This window comes from Aristolochia californica, unplaced genomic scaffold (genome assembly GCF_029961685.1).
Source record: "Aristolochia californica isolate CCGP_79_NKW_82.1479 unplaced genomic scaffold, dmAriCali1.0.hap1 SCAF_12, whole genome shotgun sequence".
NCBI lineage: Eukaryota > Viridiplantae > Streptophyta > Magnoliopsida > Piperales > Aristolochiaceae > Aristolochia > Aristolochia californica.
In genome coordinates this window covers 17,490,882-17,496,881 of record NW_027181793.1, presented here as the reverse complement: position 1 = coordinate 17,496,881, position 6,000 = coordinate 17,490,882, and the positions used below count along the sequence as shown (strand labels likewise).

The 6,000-nt window shown below is 35.0% G+C and overlaps 1 protein-coding gene across 1 annotated transcript in view; it reads right to left on the bottom strand.

The window, feature by feature from the left end:
• The window catches only part of LOC137945693 (uncharacterized), a 30,310-nt gene continuing 24,310 nt past the window's right edge, over positions 1-6,000 (bottom strand). Inside the window, exon 10 of the mRNA XM_068791670.1 lies at positions 1-87. The gene's annotated coding sequence lies outside the window, so the exon portion shown is untranslated. The remainder of the gene's footprint in view (positions 88-6,000) is intronic.

Here is a 6,000-nt window from a genome sequence, read left to right as displayed (position 1 = left end):
ATTTACCAACATGCCACCTCTTGGATGTGTGAGCTTTCTTCCTTGGACGTGTGGGCTTGAGCCCACCTTCTAACACTCTCCCTCAAGCTGGAGGAGAAAAGACATCATAAATACCTAGCTTGCCACATTTAAAAGATAGGATATTAGACGTAACTAGTTTATTAAGAATAATCGCTACTTGCTCTTGTGATGAAACATGTTTGAGGGAGATTATACTCGCTTGAAATTTCTCCAGTATAAAGTTGCAGTCCACCTCAATAACTGTTTGGTTATCATAATATTGACCCATAAAACCTCCTTTATAAAATTTTAATTCGGTAAGAAGGGATCTGATCCATAATAGTGCATTGACTATTTGAGCCATAGCCCCATATTCTGCCTCTACGCTAGATCTCAAAACCACATTTTACTGCTTGCATTTCCATGTAACCAGGTTCCCTCCAACAAGAGTATAATATCCAGAAGTGGACTTCCTGTCATCAAGTGATTTTGTCCAATCTGTGTCTAAGAAACCTTCTATGTTGAGGGGGCCATTTTATGTGGACTTCCTGTCATCAGGTGATTTTGTCCAATCCGTGTTTGAGAAACCTTCTATGTTGAGGGGGCCATTTTTCTTATACAACAATCCTCTTCCTGGGGCTCCTTTTAAGTATCGTGAATATTGAAGGGGGAGAACAAGATGAAGACTATGAGCAAGATGTGAACAAGAACACAATGAATCAAAGCAAGACAATCAAAATTTCTTTTTTAAGAACACAAGTTTCTTGACCAAGATTATTTGAAAAATGAAGTTACATACATCAGTTTGAGAGGGAGTGTTAAAAGACACCCATATGTGTAAGGGTAGCACGACTAGTAAATAAAGAGAACTTCTATAGAGATGACATAGAATTGTAATTATGCAAGCTAGTGCATGTCATCTTATATATTTTTTCTTTTGATTCATGTAGTCGTAAGGGCATTGTAGTCATTATAAGCACTTCTCCACAACTATAAATACAACTTCAAGGCATGAAGTAGAGCATGCAAGCCTCTTCCTCTTGGCTCAAATTCATCCATACACCTACCTCTCTCTCTCTCTCTCTCTCTCTCTCTCTCTCTCTCTCTCTCTCTCTTTTCCTATTCCTTCTCTGCCTTGGTTTCTTCTCTCCTCTCTCCCAAGAGCTAGAGTTCCTCTCTCCCAAGAGGTAGAGCTCCCTAGAATAATCATCTTCCACCACTAAGGTGAGATACTCTCCGTTTAGGCTTAAGGTTCGAGTAGGTCCAAATAAATCCATGTGGATTATTTGAAAAGGTCGAGAGGTTGAAACTATGTTCTTTGATTTGAAAGAGCTTTCGTGTTGCTCTCCAACTTGGCAAGCATTACAAGGTTTCTCTCCTACAAATTTTTGATCTGGTAATCCTCTCACTAGGATCTTCTTAGCTAATTTGATTAAGGAATCTATTCCTATGTGTCCTAGCCTCTAATGTCATAAGCAAGATTCATCAATTTTTCCATCCAAACAGATGGTATATCAACTATGTTCACAACATAGAGGTTTCTATTTCTATGTCCCTGCGGAACTAGTTCATCATTTTTTTTCTTTACTAAACATTTGTCCTTTTCAAATGAAACATTGTTACCTTTATCACAAAATTGACTAATGCTAAGTAAGTCATGCATCAACCCATCTACATAATAAACATTGGATACGAAAAAGGTTGAGGTACTGATTTTAGCAATTCCTTTGATCATACCTTTGCTATTATATCCAAATGTTACTTGGCCACTATGTATTTTAAGTTCTATAAACTTGTTCTTATCACTGGTCATGTGCCTGCATTACCCACTATCCAAAATCCATACATTTTTTGGTGCCTTGGCTTGAAGACAAACCTAAATTACAAGAAATTTAACCCTTAGAGATCCATTTTGTTAGAAGATGGGCTCAAGCCCACACTACCAATGAAGGCCCACGCATTTAAGTTAGTTAGAAGATGGACTTAAGCCCATAAGACCAAGGAAGACCCACACATCTAAGAGAAGTGGAAGATGGACTCAAGACCCACAGACCAAGGAAAAGACCCACATGCCCACAATTGATGGCATTATGGTAAATAAAGAGCCATCTCATAAAGGTGACACTGATATAATTAGTTTAATTTTTAGGGGCATAATTGTAATATTATAAATTTATTAATCTATAAATTAAGCATCAGTGGAAGGGTTAGGATACAAGTCCATAACCTTTTTTCCTCTCGGTTTCTCCCAATGAGTCCCTCTCACTTTTTCTCCATGAACTAAATCCATGGAATTCTAAAAATCAATATGGTATCAGATTATTGATTTTCAGGACTCGTAGTATGGTTTTTTTTCAGAATTTCTATCTTGCTGTCTTGGTTGACCTTTCAGAGTTGGCCAACCCTAAACCCATATTAACTTTTTTACTTCTTCCAATTACCAGTATTTTTTTTATATTAGATTCTAATAGCGACCTTCTTGAGACTTTCTTCTCACAACAACCATCATGTCGTTGGGCAAGATGTTGACCATCTTCAAATGGTGCGCCCATCACCATTGCTCTTAAAGGTTCTGCAACCTGTGTCCCTGGGGCTTTACTGTATTAATGCATAATAAAATGCAATCATTAAATAATATAATATCTAATTCAATTAATGAGTATATTAATATATTTTAATTATACATTAAATTACTTATTCGTGTAATAATAATGCATGTTTTACCTAATTTGGGGTTTAAGGATTATGTTTTAATTAAGTATATTGTTAGGGTTTAAGGATTATCTTGTTTTTTTATATTTTTTCTCATGTTGGGGCACTATCACTGGAAACTGTTTTCCAGTGCACATGAAGTCGTCTACACTAACACCAATTTCGAAGATGAATTTCATGTAGATGAATGAAATAAATTTGAATCAGGAGATGAAGATGAACTTCAAATTTCTATTTTGTTGACTAAAAATAGAGGTTTTGGTTGAAAGGTTTCAATCAAGTTTCTCTTCCCTTATCTAAATTCTTCCAAGCTCTCTTAGCCTAAAGGCTCTCTCCCTTTTCTCTCTTTCTCCCTTCTTTACCCAAATTCCTCTTCTTCTCTTCTTCTCTTCTTCTCTCCCTCACTAACTTTGCTCGAGGTTCTAATCATGGGGTCTTGAATACAATAGAAATATCTCAAGAACTCTAGCACTATAAGAGGACAATCACCAAATTTTTATTCTAAGTTACACTAGAACATTGGAGTTTAGCGCTTAAATGTTTTTCTAAACCATGTTTAACCAATGCATATAACTAATTTAATCATGCTTAAACACCCTACTTGGGCAACTTGGATCATATAGAATGTAGTGTGTTAGAGCTTATATAGCATGATCGAACATGTGGTCTAACATGATCAATCATACAATATGTTGCTAGTTGAGCCTATAAAGCATAACAGATCTTACCCTATTTCATGATCAATCATACAAAACATTGTAGTACTAGGTCTATCAAGTATGATCAATCAATCAAATTGGGTTGATAGATCTCAATTTTGCCCCCTCTTGAGAAGCCAACATCTTTTTACAACTTTGTTAGGATAAGATGAACACAAAGACGTTAGGTACTTCTAAAGAATAACTTGTGCAAGAGACTCACGATGAGAAACACTTCATTAAGGTGTAAATTTTCTAAATGAGCATTACTCACTCGAGCGAACCATAAGTAAACTAGGACACCAGATAGTATATCAAACTAACCTAGCAAGAATTATGATCAGTTCATGAAGACATATTATACATAGTAACACTTACAACACGTGAACCCACTAAAGCTACTTTATATCTAACCAATATTAATTAATCATACTCTACAAGAATATAGCTAAAATATAGACAAAAATATAGAAAACTGAATTGGCTTACTGTTGCCAAGGGTAGAACCCCTTCAATGAAGACAGACACCCTTCGATTGAGGACTGGTAGCCTAAGTGGACTTTAAATAGTTCGTCAAAATGCCTTTGGGTGCCTCACGCTAATAAAAAAGGTTTGTATTAGATGAAGATGATTACAAGGCTTTTGGAGCTCTCAATTTATAGATAGGAGAGAGTAACTAATTCTATAAATTCTCTTATGTGGGACTTTTTGACCTAGGTTGACCCACATCCATATTTTGATGATAATAAGATTAAGCCATAATTTTACTAACATTTGCAACCCAAACATTTCATATGCACTTCCTTCAAGGTCAAGTTCTATACAAAAAATTAACAAATTCAATACAAGACCTTGAGCTACATGATGTATCAAGTCATCTTGAAGAAACACTCACATGTGAAGATTGAATATTTGAATACTATAGTAAGTCTATAAAGCATGACCGATCATACCCTGTTGCATTATCGATCATATAGAACACTGCATTACTAGGTCTATCAAGCATTATCAATCAATCAAATTGGGTTGATTGATCTTAAATCACCCCCTCTTGAGAAGCCACCTGAGCCAACATTTTCTTACAACTTTTTTAGGATAAGATCATATTAGGTACTTCTAATGAATAACTTGTGGAAAAGACTCACTATTATAAACACTTCATTGAGGTGTAAATTCTCTAAATGAGCATTACTCGCTCAAGTGAACAATAAGTTACTTAACTAGGACACTGGATAGTATGTCAAACTAACCTTGCAGGAATTATAATAAGTTCATGAAGACATATTTTACTTAGTAACACTTACCACACGTGAACCCACTAAAGCTACTTTATATCTAACTAATATAATTAAATATAATCTACGATACTATAGCTAAAATATAGACTAAGTGATAGAAAAATGAATTGGCGTACTGTTGCCAAGGGTAGAGCCCCTTCGATGAAGATAGACACCCTTTGATCGAGGACTAGCAGCCTAAGTGACCTTTAAATAGTTGGTCAATATGCCTTGGGTGCGTCAGGCTAATGAAAGAGGTTTGTATTGATTGAAGATGATTACAAGGCTTTTGAAGCTCTCAATTTATAGATGGGAGAGAAACAAATTCTATAAATTCTCCTATGTAGGACTTGTTAACCTAGGTTGACTCTCATCCATATTTTGATAATAATAAGAATTAATCATAATTTTATTAATATTTGCAAGCTAAGCATTCCAGATGCACTTCCTTCAAGATCAAGGTCTATACAAAAAATCAACAAATTCAATACAAGACCTTCAACTACACGATGTATCAAGTCATATTGAAGAAGCAACTAATTTGAAGATAGAACACTTGAAGACTAGAGTCAAAAGTCATTTAAAAATATCTCAAGAAATCTAGCAATATATGAGTACGATCACATAATTTTGATTCAAAGGTATACTAGAGCATTGGAGCTTACCGAATAAATGTTTTTCAAAACCATATTTAACCTATGGTTAAAAATATGTTTTTTTTTGTGGCTAAAAATCTGTTTCTTGTAGTGGTTTACAACACTAATTACCTAATGCACTCTCTTTACACAGCTCAGACTATAATTTTTCTTAGTGGGTTCAGAAAAGCTAAGAAGCACCAAACCATGGATGCCAAAAACACAATCAGAATAGTGTTTCTTAATGTTAATACTAGGAAAACTCAACTTGGGCAGCAACCCTCCTTCCTAGTTAGAACATTGCTTTAAAACTCTATTTGGAACCCCTAGAAAATGAAATAAAAAGAAAAGAAAAGATCAAATTTTCCTTTTCACTAACCATTTTGGGAACAATAATGGTCAAATTTTCGTTTTCTTTTCTTTTCCACAAACCCTAAGGGAATCCACTTTTGCAAGTGGTGAAGACATTTTCCTATATCCAATTTAGTGTTTCCTAATGTTATCCTAGGAAAACTCAAACTTGGAAAGCACCCCACTTTCCTAATTAGAATATCACACTAAGAAAAGTTCTATTTTAAAGGGAATCCACTTTCTCAAGTGGTGAAGACATGTTTTTAATGACGAAAGGGAAGAGACCTGTTTCTTTCTTCTCCTCTAGCTAGTGCAGAGTGAGTGAGT